Source organism: Geotrypetes seraphini, chromosome 2 (assembly GCF_902459505.1).
Source record: "Geotrypetes seraphini chromosome 2, aGeoSer1.1, whole genome shotgun sequence".
NCBI classification, from domain to species: Eukaryota; Metazoa; Chordata; class Amphibia; order Gymnophiona; family Dermophiidae; genus Geotrypetes; species Geotrypetes seraphini.
Window position 1 is genome coordinate 101,585,139 of NC_047085.1, and position 12,326 is coordinate 101,597,464.

The 12,326-nt window shown below is 42.8% G+C and overlaps 1 protein-coding gene across 4 annotated transcripts in view; it reads right to left on the reverse strand.

The window, feature by feature from the left end:
- The window catches only part of SULF1 (sulfatase 1), a 245,651-nt gene that overhangs the window by 159,160 nt on the left and 74,165 nt on the right, over positions 1–12,326 (reverse strand). The window contains exon 2 of one of the 4 annotated variants that reach the window (XM_033934434.1): positions 3,681–3,740. The exons of the other annotated variants lie outside the window; for them this stretch is intronic. The gene's annotated coding sequence lies outside the window, so the exon portion shown is untranslated. The remainder of the gene's footprint in view (positions 1–3,680; positions 3,741–12,326) is intronic. 4 annotated transcript variants of the gene reach the window in all.

Here is a 12,326-nt window from a genome sequence, read left to right on the forward strand (position 1 = left end):
TTTTATCATATGTCTATTTTATCATGTATTTGTTATATCATGTGTCTATTTTAAATATTATGTATGCAAATTATGTAAACCGCTTAGTTTTTAATGGTATATAATTTTTAATATAAATAAATAAATAAGAGCAGTTCAAAAATATCTCTGTGAATATCATACAATGTACTTAGCTTGGGCCACATCTTCTCAAAACATCAACTCCATTCTGTCCAGCTACTCAACAAATGTTGTTAGGTGCCATCGACTTGTGCTCGAATCTTAGCGATTTGATGAATTGTGGGTCTAAAAAGAAATCGGTTTTGTTCTAATCTGAAAAGGTCCTCCAGCGTAAATCCCCATGGTTGTTTTCAACATGTCCAGCCATCTGATTGCAGGTCATTCTCTTTGATTGGTTCCTTCAATCTTCCCAAACATGATGTCCTTCTCCAGTAATCTCTCTCTTTTGATGGTGTGACCAAAATAAGAGTCGTAACTTCATCATTTGGGCTTCAAGTGACATAGCTGGTTTGATCTCTTCCAGAATCAATTTGATAGTTTTTCTGGCAGTCCACGGCATACCTAAAATCCTTCTCCAGCACCAAAGATCAAATGAATCAATTTCTTTCTGTCTTGTTTCCATGGAGGGGCATAATCAAAAAAGCCGTCTAAGTCCCTTTTTGGCCTTAAACGTTGAAAGCAGAAGCAGGGAAAGTGTCCATAACCAAAACAAACATCCTTATTTTGATAATAGCCTGCCTCTACATTCAGCTGTTTAAACGCCCAGACCACCTTATACTTATACCCCATAATGAACCAAAAAACGCATAAGCCCAAAACGTCCAACACAAGGGCTTTTAGGCGAAGGAGGAGCCAGTCCTTCGCCTAAAAGCTGGATTTTGTAACTGGTGTCTGTCAAAAGCAACACCGGTTACAGAATCCACACCAACCCCCCCCCCCTCCACACACACACACACAACATCGGGGCAGGAGGGAACCCCAGCTCCCCTGACCTGGGCACCCGCAGCACCCCCCGACGACATCGGGGCAAGATGGAGCCCAAGCCCGCTTGCCCCGGCGAACATGCCCCCCCCCCCCGCTTAGTACAATCGGGCCAGGAGGGAGCCCAAGCCCTCCTGGCCCCGGTGACCCCCCCCGACTCGATCTGGCCAGGAGGGAGCCCAAGCCCTCCTGGCTCCGGCGAAACCCTACCCCCACTACAATATGGGCAGGAGGGATCCCAGGTCCTCCTGCCCTCGACACAACCCCCCTCCCCCCAACGACCATCCTCCCTGAACCCCCAATCGGCCTCCCCACCGACCCGCGGCCCCCCCGGCTGACCCCAGGGAGGGGGGTTGTGTTGAGGGCAGGAGGGCCTGGGACCCTCCTGCCCGTATTGTAGTGGGGGTGGGGGGTCACCAGCGCCAGGAGGGCTTGGGCTCCCTCCTGGCCCAATCGTACTCGGCGGGGGGGGGGGGGGAGCATGATCGCCGGGGCAAGAGGGCTTGGGTTCCCTCTTGCCCCAATATTGTCGGGGGGTGATGTATCGCAGCAGGAGAGATTGGCCATCTCCCCTGCCGCGATGCGATCACTCCTCTACCCGAACTGCCACAACCCGCGGCAGGAGAGATTGTGCAGTGGTAGTGGGGTAGTGGGGTGATGGCATCGCGGTAGGGGAGATGAGGCATCTCTCCTGCCGCGATGGTTGCGGTGGGTGGGTGGGTAGGTTGCCGGGCCGCTGAACTGATCGCGCCAGCGGCCATCAGCTCAGCGGCCCCTTTTTCGGCACTTAGACCTGGTTTGACTACGTCTAAGTCAAAAAGGTATAAGTGCCGACCAGGCAACCTGCCTAAGGTTTTGGTTATACCTGCTGCACGCCTAGATGTAGGTTGGCCCACCTCCCGCCATTTCCCCTCCTCTAAACACGCCTCTTTTCTCTCTGTGTGTTTAGAGGCAGGGGAAAGGCCTAAACTGGTTTTAGATACGTCTAAAAGGGTCTGAAGGGAGAGAAGTTGGACCTGGGGTGGTGTGGAGGAAGAGGGAAAAAGATACTTGAAGGGAGAACTGTTGGGAAGAGAAAGGGAGAGAAGCTGAATCTGGGGATGGAAGGGAGAAATGTTAGGCCTCGGGGTGGAAGGGAGAGATAGATGCATCTCTTTTTTTTCCCTCCATCTCATTGTTCAGCATCAAGTGGGGAGGGAAGAAGAACAGAAAAGAGAGGGAGCAAAATAAATTAGCCTATATTATTTAATCAGCATTTTGTTTACGCAAAGTGTTGCTTGTCTGATTAAATAATATAGGCTAATTTATTAAAACAAATTTAAATCTAACAAAATTGAGTGTACAAATTTCACAATAAACCTAAGCACTAATTCCATGCTTCCTTTTTCTTTACAGAAATCTATCTAAACACTTTCTCACTAATCTTCAATATCATCAGATAAGTAAAAGTTTTTATCATTCCTTCAATATAATCTAATCTAGTGATTCAGGAAAATAGCAGTTCTTAAAGAATATGATTCTTTATGTACGTTTTGTTCTTACAGAAATCCTGTAGAAGATGTTTCCAAAGGCTGTATAGGACTTCTTTGGACCCCGGGACAGGTAAGACAGGTAAGTATGCAGTAATTTTATTTCTGTTCTTTTCCTTCTATAGCAGACTTTCATTGGGTACCAGCGCTCTTCTTGGTGGTGCCCAGTCCAGCTCACTCCTCTTCTGCCCTGTTTTTAGGGTCAACGACCACCGTTCCAGCTCTTCAGCAGGCAGAGGAAGAAGTCTTCCATTTTGTCCCTCCTTCCTTAGCCTGACTTTGAAGCACAGCGACGTTGATCGGGCCAGACTCCGCCCACTCCAGCTCACTCCTCTTCTGCCCTGTGTTTAGGGCCGACGACCACTATTCCATCTAGGCAGAGTAAGGAAGAAGAAGTCTTCCATTTTGTCTCTCCTTCCTCAGCCCAACATTGCTCCACAGCGACGTCCCAGATCATCCGGCTCCTCTTCAGCCCTATTTAAGGGCTGGTGAACACCATTTCAGCACTTCAGCAGAGGGAGGAAGAAATCTCCTTCCTGCCTGACTTCGCTTTAAAGCGACTCAGATTGGGCTTGACCTAGCCCACTCCAGATCACCCAGATCCTCTCCAGCTCTAATCATACACACAATCACACTAAAATCCAATCATCTGCCACTAACAACCACCATAAGAGAAAACTACATTCTAACCCCCAGAAAGTCATCTGGTACCTCACACCCACCAACCCCTTGCCTCCTATCTTTCACAATGAAAACAATACCACAAAAACAATTATAAACTATCTTACTGATCTCCTTGCTCCTAACAAGCTGGAAGGCAGCAGCAAACAACATCTCCCCAATACCAGTTATTTTAACTGCAAACAGAGTTCACCACCCAGCCAGGAGAATCATTGTAGACAGAAACATAACAAACTGCCAGACCTGCATGCAACACATCATTACATCAACATGGGGGAGAAGACCAACAAACCCACCCAGGACCAATCCACACCCACAACCAAGATCACTCACCCACCCAAAAATGACAAACAATGCTCAAACAGAATACACTACATTATCATGTGCCTACATAAATATCAGAGCTCTAGGCTCAAAGATAAAACGGATAAGAGACTGGATAGAAACCGAGAATCTAGACTGCCTCTTTCTAACCGAAACCTGGCTTACCTCAGACTCTGATCCCAGGATAATGGAAGTTTGCCCGCAGGGATACAAGATAAAGGTGGTCTGCAGAGACAAAAAACAAGAAGGAGGTTTGGCCTTCTTATTTAGAAACTCCCTAAACTTAAACATACTAGACAAAACATCCACCCCATATATGGACCTACTAGCTTGCCAACTATCATGCACCACTCTAAAAGGATCCATAACCTGCATGCGCTGCTACATAACATCAGGGCACTGGAACACAGCAAGACCAGAATTTGAAGACTTTATATACCGAAACTCACTAACAGCATATACAACCTAATCCTAGAAGATCTAAACCTCCATCTCGAAGATCAATCCTCTAAACAAGTAGAAAACCTACTATCTTACCTTGATGCCTTAACCTACAAGATCTTAGACCCACAAACCACACATGAGAAATGCCACCAACTCAACATCGCATCATTCATGACCCAACAGCCCATTCTACCAGAGATTCACACCTTAAATGGAAATTTATCCCGATTCCTCTGGTCAGACCATTACACATACACCTTCAATATCAACTGGGCCAAAGGCAAAATCAAACCAAAATTCCAAAGCTTAACCTATGAATCACATAAACACATCGACCCCTCCATATTTGGGAATAAAACAGATGAACAGTCCAAGAAAGTAACCCCCCAAATTTCATCTCACAATGGTGCACACTAAGTACAGCTATCCTAGATGAGCTAGCCCCAGTACAAAGAAAAACCAGAATCAGCAGATGATCAGACAAATGGTTCGACAACGATTCACTAACCTTGTGGCCGATTAACATCTGATCCAATCTGATCCAATCTGCATATGGAAATGAGGGGAAACAGCATGCAAAGTAGGAAGGACGCGATTCACTAAACAAAATCGGGAACACCGACTGGGCTGGCCGATCCAAAAAGAAGTGACTGCTGGGGGCCAGTCACTCATGTCCTTTCTGATTGTCCTGCCAGCCCTGCAGCCCTGAAATAAACCTGCTCTCTGTCTCTACCTCCCCGGGTGTCCTGCTCTCTACCTCCCTGACTCTCCTGCTATCTGCCTACCTTTCCTGCAGTGTGAACCCGTGGTTTTCACCCATGGGTTTAAAGCAGGGCTGCGGTGTGTTCTGTTCTGTCAAATGAGCTAACTAAAACCTTATAAACCCTCCCCCAGATCTCATCGCTCAATTTAGTCTACAATTCGTGTAAGCTTACTCTATCTATCAACTCTGTAAGCTCCCTGGGAATGCCCAGGCCAATTCTTTCTGTAAACCACCTAGAACTGAAAAGTATTGGTAGGATAGAAAACACTAATGCAATGTAAACCTGCGGTTAAAACCATGGGCTCGGGAGTAAAAAGTAAAAAAAAATAAAGTTATGCCACGGGGAGCAAGCACGTGTGCAGACTATCTACAGACAAAGAAGATGGTCTGCACATTTGTCAGGATCGCTCTTCAGCGATCCATCTGGTTGGTATGGGGCGGGCCTCTGATCGCGTTTATCTGCATAAAGGCTGTTTGGTGAATGCGTCGGATCGGATCGATGCAGGTTAGTGAATCTAGCCCTGAGCTCTAATGTCAGGTGATTGTAGTCTATGGGATTGCTCACATTACAATATGTATCACAGTTGTAATTTCACAAGTAGCTACAACCAATGCACTGACACATGAAATAACTTAAAAGTCAAAGAGCCTGCAGGGACTTGAAAATGTGAGCACGTTCTCTAAGCCAGTTTAATGGTAACCTGCAGTTCTAGTAGAATTTTTAGTTTATGAGAAGGTGTTGATAATGCCCCCTGCCTCTCCCTTTAACCCTCCCCCCCCACCCGGTCATTAAGGTCACTTTTAATCTTAGGGGAAAAATGACCTTCCTAGGCAGATGAAAGCAACCTTAGCTTATAAGATTCTAGAGTTCAGTTACAAAAAGTGTTTCTATTTTTTTAGGGATTTCCTTTCTCTCATTGTTTGAACTAAAGTGCCTCATGTCACACTGTACAAACTATTCCCTAAATATATTTCTTCAGCCTATTTTACTCTTTAAAAAAAATCACTAAAGTGCTAGGGAAGCATCCTTGTTGTATTAAAGATAGTGATATACAGTATGATAATTAAACTAGAAGCAGTTTCCTGTGAATAAAATCAGCCATTAAAATTACTCCCCACCCCCAATACAAAAATCTTTCCCCTTTGCAAGAAAACCAGTCACCAAAGACCATTTCAAACAGTACATAATTCTGTGTAATCTAAAGTAATCTGTTCTCCATATTGATTTCCATTTTCATGCCTGTCTGTGTGGTAAGAAGCTTATTAAATCCTGATGTGTGTGTGTGTGTGTGTAGAAGATTATAACACAGCAGGTTTATGACAGAATTCAGCATTTTGGAGCCTAGAAATTATGGGGAAAAAAATCTATTAGATGTATGATTTTGCTAAACCAAGTTTACCTTTATGTGCAGTTTAATAGTCTTTGCTCATTTAAAACAGATAACTGCTAAATCATATAATACATTCCTTCTTGACAGTCAGATATCAGATTTTGATTAAAATGGAGGATAATCAAATCTCAATTTTCCTCTATTTGATAATATAATTAGAGGTGACAATTTTTTTTTTGTAGTTATTAAATGCAGTCTTTGAGCAGGCAGGAAAGTAAAAGCACTGTGGAACATTGTTAAAACTACCACACAATAACCAGAGATTCAATTAATCTGCCATGAGATAACAACTTGTGTGATCCTTATTACAGATGTAAAAAAAGACATGTGAAGAAGGGACCTATGTGATCTTTAATGTCTATGCTGGCCAAATTAAGGAGTCCTTTTACCAAACAGCAGTAAAAAGTGGTTTTATTGTAACTCTATGCAGGTCATATCTATGTGCTAAGGATCATTTTTACTGCTGGGGTAAAATGGCCAAAATTCTTATCCCCCCCTTTTAAGCCACGGTAGAGATTTCTACCACAGCCCAGAGTGCCAAAGACTCCGATGCTGCTCCAACACTCGTCAGAAAATAATGGTATATATTGAAGAACTAAGGTCTGTGTCCCGTATATGGCCATTCAGTTGAGGATGGGCTAGGAATGGTTTAGAATGGACTGGAGTGAGCTTTGACGGAGACTCCAGTAGATGGAACCTAAGCATAGCACTGAGCAGAACTCTGGGTTTCTGGCCCAGAAATATCTAAGAAAAAGAACAATTTAAATGAAATCATTAATTTACAGTCATGTGAAAAAATTAGGACACCCCATGAAATATTCGGTTCTTTCCTAAGAAATGTTCACATATCGATGTCAAATCTTTTTTTAATTTATTTATCTCTGGAAAAGAAAGTGATGTAATTGCAGGTAAACAATAAAAATTTTCCTTGATTTACTCATGAATCAAAAGATATATTCTAACTGAGGAATAAATTAGGACACCCTATACCCTAATAGCTAGTGTTATCCCCTTTGGCTGAAATAACTTTAGTGAGATACTCCTCAGTTAGAATATACATTTTTGTGGATATGTTTTGTTTCATGAGTAAATCAAGGAAAATTTTTGTTGTTTACCTGCCCCTGATGTTCCTAGAGCACACTAAGGCAAGTGGAAAATTCATCATTTATCTGATTACTGAATGCATTTTTTTTTCTTTTTGAAAGAGACTCTTTTGGCTATTTGGCCCATAGGACTGTTTGTCGGGAGGACGGAAAGAAGCATTCTTTTTTAAGTGTGTTTTTCAAATACTTGTTGGCTAAGGAGGTGTTGGGAGTTTGTGGTGCCAGGGTAGGTTTGTGAAAGAGAATGACACAGGGAAAAAATTTGTCCCCATCTCCATCCCATCCCTTCGAGATTGGTCCCCATCCCTGCACTGTCCCCATGAGCTCGGTCCCCACAAACCATCTGATACCATCTGCACAAGCCTTGAATAATTATGATTTTATATTGAACTTATTTTATTAAAGTATAAAAAGAAACAATATTCTGTACAATTGTCATTTTATAAACACAAATAATACAGAGCAAGGATCAATAAAGCCCATGTCTCCCCTCCCCTTCACATATATCCCCTCCACTATCAAGAAAACTGAATAAGCCAAATTATTACAGAATACTACACAGAAATATCATGCTAACAAAATACCACAGGGGAGTGCAACTAGGGCAGAGAGCCTTAAGCCAGCTGGAAGCTAAAGAAGTACAGCCTGGGCTTTGCGGTCCCCAATTATGTCTAACACCAGCTCTAGAAGGATAAATATTTCAAATCTGATATATTCTAATTACAAAATAGAAAATAAAATTATTTTTTTCTACCTTTTAATTTTATTCCTCAAATCATGTTGGTCTCAGGCACTGGTCTCTGTTTTCTTTTGTCTTCTCTTAACTCACTTGCCAGCATCTCCCTTCTCTATGTCTCTAATACGTTCCTTTCTAGTATTTCCCTTTTGTCCATCTCCCTCCTATTATATGATCCCTTCCCTCTGTATACAGGGAGTGGGGAAAGAGAGACAGAGAGATCCAGGGTGCATCTCTCCCACTCCCTCTACTGCCACATCCAACATTTCTTCCTCTTTCATCCCCCGAATCATGTGCAGCATTTTTCACCATTGCCTACCAGCCCCATGCCTAACATTTCTCCTTCTATCATTCCTCTCCAGCACCATGCCATACCTCTCCCTCCATCACCTGTAATTGACCAACAGTGTGCAACATTCCTCCCCCTTGCTTCCCCTTTAATCTGTCCCTCTGTTCCCTCTCCATCACCATATCCAACATTTCTCCCTCTCATTATTCTCTTCCCCATGTATTTCTACCTCACTCCTTTCTCTCTATGCCCAACAATTTTCCTTTCTTCCTTTCCCCATGTGCACCATCTCTTTCCCTCTCACTCACACACTCATGCCCAACAATTCTCCCTTTCTATTACCTCCCTCCCTTGTGTCCTATGCTCATGCCCCCTCCCTTCCTTCTGTGTCCCGAGTTCATATCTCCCTCCCTGCCTTACAGCCTTTGTCCCAAATTCATGCCCCTCCCATGTTCCAATGTGCTCCTCCTCCCCTCCTTTCTCCCTTTGTCCCATGTTATCCCCTCTCTCCCTTACTTGTTTCCTTCAGGGCTGTCCAGCTGGGCATGTCCCCCTCTGCTGAAGCTGACATGAGGGCTTCCCTCTGATGTCAGAGCTGAAGTCAGAGGGAATGGCCTTGTCCCTGTACCCGTGGCAACCAGTTAATTGTTTTCCCCATTCTGTGGGTTAACTGCAGCTACCCATGGCTAGCCGTGGGTAACAGTCACCATTTCATTCTCTAGTTTGTGGGTTAAATTGTTCAGATTTTCATCTCACAAGCTCGCAACTCTCTTTCCAGTGAGGACACGCTGGAGAACCAGTCTAGGGCTGGAACAAGCTGTTAATTAGCTTCTATCAGCTGGTGAAAAGAAAGTGGAAAGCTATGGAGGGGCATAATCAAAAGAAACGTCTAAGTCCATTTTGGGCCTAAGTCGCTAGTCACCCAAAGTCGGCAGTGTCAAAAGTCCATTCCCGAAAAATATATCCAAAATATTTTTCTTTTTTGAAAATCGTCTAAGTATACGTCCAGCCGTTTGGTCGGCCAGACTGCTAAGTCGTCTATCTTTATACCTCATTTTCGTCCAAAAATCTGTCCAAGTCAAAAATGCCTAGAACAAGACCTTTTAGACATGGGAGGAGCCAGCAAAGTGATGGACTGGACACCCAGACATGGCAACAAAGTAGTGGGGCACCTTATAGAGCACTGCTGTGAACTTCGCAGAAAGGTTGCCACATAAACATCTCACAACTCCCTTATAGGTCATGGTGAGCCCCCAAACACCCACCAAAACCTATTAGACCCACCTGTCTACAACCACAATAGCCCCAGACTACTTAAGCCACCTCTGTGCTGCTCTACTAGGCTTTCCTATGTCAGGTGCTGATGTTCTGGAGGCATATATGTAAAGTTTTTATTCTGATTTTTATGGCGGGGGGGGGGGGGGGCGGGTTGTCAGTGATCACTGGGGGAGTGTGTGAGAGTCTGTATTTTGTGTCTACAATGGTTATTTGGTCACTTTGGATACCTTCTGGGCACTTAGACCTGGTTTTACAAGGCCTAAGTTACAACATACAATTTCTGTCTAGGCAGTCTTGTTAAACTTTTGGTTATACTTGCAGTATGACTAAGTCTACCTCAGCCCACATCCCACCCTCGTCACTCCTCCTAAAACACCCCTTTTAGCTCTGGGTGTACAGCAGCACTGAAAAGACCTAAATCATCTTTATATACGTCTAAAACCCAGTTCAATTATTGGCACTTGGACAACTTGTCTTACTGATTGCCCAAGTGCCGATTTAGGCCAGTTTTTAAGACGTATTTCCATTTGGATTATGAGCCCCTTATGGTTTTACTCTCTAAGGGAGATGTCCAAGAAGTAAAAATACTGCAGAGGAATGAACTGTGAACTTTTGTATTTTACCCTTGGAGGGGTTTTTTGTTTTTATTTTTTGTGTTAGTTTGTGGCGAGCACAGCCCTATTGGATACCTCTGCCTGTTTGAGCAGGGAAAGCTGAAGGAAGCATTTCGGTTTTCATTAATGACTAATCTGAAAAGATTGTAGGCGCATTCTGACAAAGCTGAACCTTTGTTTGGAATTACTTTGCAAAAATGCTTATAAGTTACCAAGTTCCAGTGAGGCTGTGTATTTAAGTGTAACCAAGAGGAACACTACTAGGTCTTTACAGTGCAAAGGGGTTGTGTTTGAAATTCCTGTGTCCACTTGGGGGCGTGGCGGTGACAGTAGCTATATAGAACAGGCTGCTATCATGTGCCCTTTAGGTGCTTTAATATAGGCACCCTATAATCGAATCAGGGAGATTATGCAGACAATGATCTAGTTCTTTGCACTTACAGTAACAAGGTGATAAAACCTTTGGGAGTTTCAATTTATCTCTGGAACAGAGAAGCAGGTTAGATTTCCTAGCCTAGCCTAAAATGTCACTGTATATTCCTAATATTATATTTTTTATTTGTTTCCCTTTTTGTACTTTTCCCTTTTTGTTCTACTTTTCTATATTGATTTTGTATTTCACCTCCCCTCTTTCCTTGTGTATATGAGTTTGTTAAGTTAAACTTTTAATCCCTAATGTCATTATAGTTTTGTATTGTATTGTCTCCCATTAATTGTAATTTTAAATTGTTCATCACTAAGAAATATGATTAAGCGATTAATCAAAAAAACTATGAAACTTGAAACTTGAATACCAAAGAAAGCAGGACTCACTGGTGGGGCAGAATCCTCTAAATTGGTTAAATAATTCCTTATTAAACCCCTCCTCTTATGAAGACGCATTGGGCTTTTTTATCGCCAACTGCAGCAGTATTAACTCATAGAAATTCTAGGAGAGTCGGATCTAATATCGCCTTGGCCAGCGATAAAAAAGCCTAACGCAGCTTCATAAAAGGAGACCTAAGTAATTAGCAGGCCTTTATATAAAGATGAGACAGATGTGTCTTGTTAAAAGAAGAGTGTTTTTAGAAGAAAAGACACGCTCACCAATGAAGTATTATTACTTCTGATGCTTTAAGGCAGTACCTCTCAGGACTTTTGATCTTAATATTAGTGTTTTGCTTTCTGCCTTCAATATCCAGTAATGACTCACCTTAAGGCACAATTACATGGCCTGATTTCCTCCGGTATGAAGAGGATTTAATGAAGCAGCTTGAGGCAGGCTTGCTTGCTTGCAAACATATCTCTTTGCAGTCATAAATAGGCATTGTGCTAAATGACTTTAAAATCTTAAGAATGATGTCATTGCAAAGCAAATCCAAGAAAGATATGATTTTCTTCTGCTTTTTTTTTTTTAGCAAACCAGCCATGATTTTCATGCCATAAGCAGAGATACTTGCGCCCAATCTGCCTTTGCACAAGTCTTTTCATTAGGGAGTTCAAATGTCTTTTTTTTTTTTTTTTTCCTTTAATGCCTCCTTTTACAAAACTATGATAGCAGTTTCTAGCGTGGGGAGTCTGGAAAGCTTATCCTCTTTCCCTCTCGGGAAAGATTGCACTTTACAACATGCTGTTATTACCCTATTGGCTGTATCTCTTTCAAATGCTATCCTTAACACTTACACCCAGAACTCACACCAGTATAATTCAAGCCATAAACAAATATTTATGGAATGGAGAGACCAAGGTTGGCATATAGAGTTGTTGCTTCCACAAGGGGTAAGGGAGGGCTGGATCTCCTCAATATCCAATTATTTGAAGTGGCATGTCAACTTTGCCATATTAATGACTGGTTTAGGGACCTTGCTACTTTTTCTTTCACCTCGGTGGAAACATCCTTACTGTATCCCTTTCATTTCAGTGCCCTGTTTTACGCTCCTCAGAAATACTTTCATTTTCTCTTCCAGGCCTATCCGATTTACTCCGCTATGCACATGGCATGGAGATGGCTCTGTTCATTCTTAAAAGCTCAATCTGACTCCTCACCTTTACTGCCTATACAGGGTAACCCTGATTTTTAACCGGGATGGACTCTAGAGTATTCCAGCATTGGAGGGCCATGGGCATTTGCTACCTCCATCAGGTTTTCACAGATGAAGGGGTACTATCTTTTTGTCCTTGCAAACGGAGTTCTTGTTACACTTCTCCCTCCGT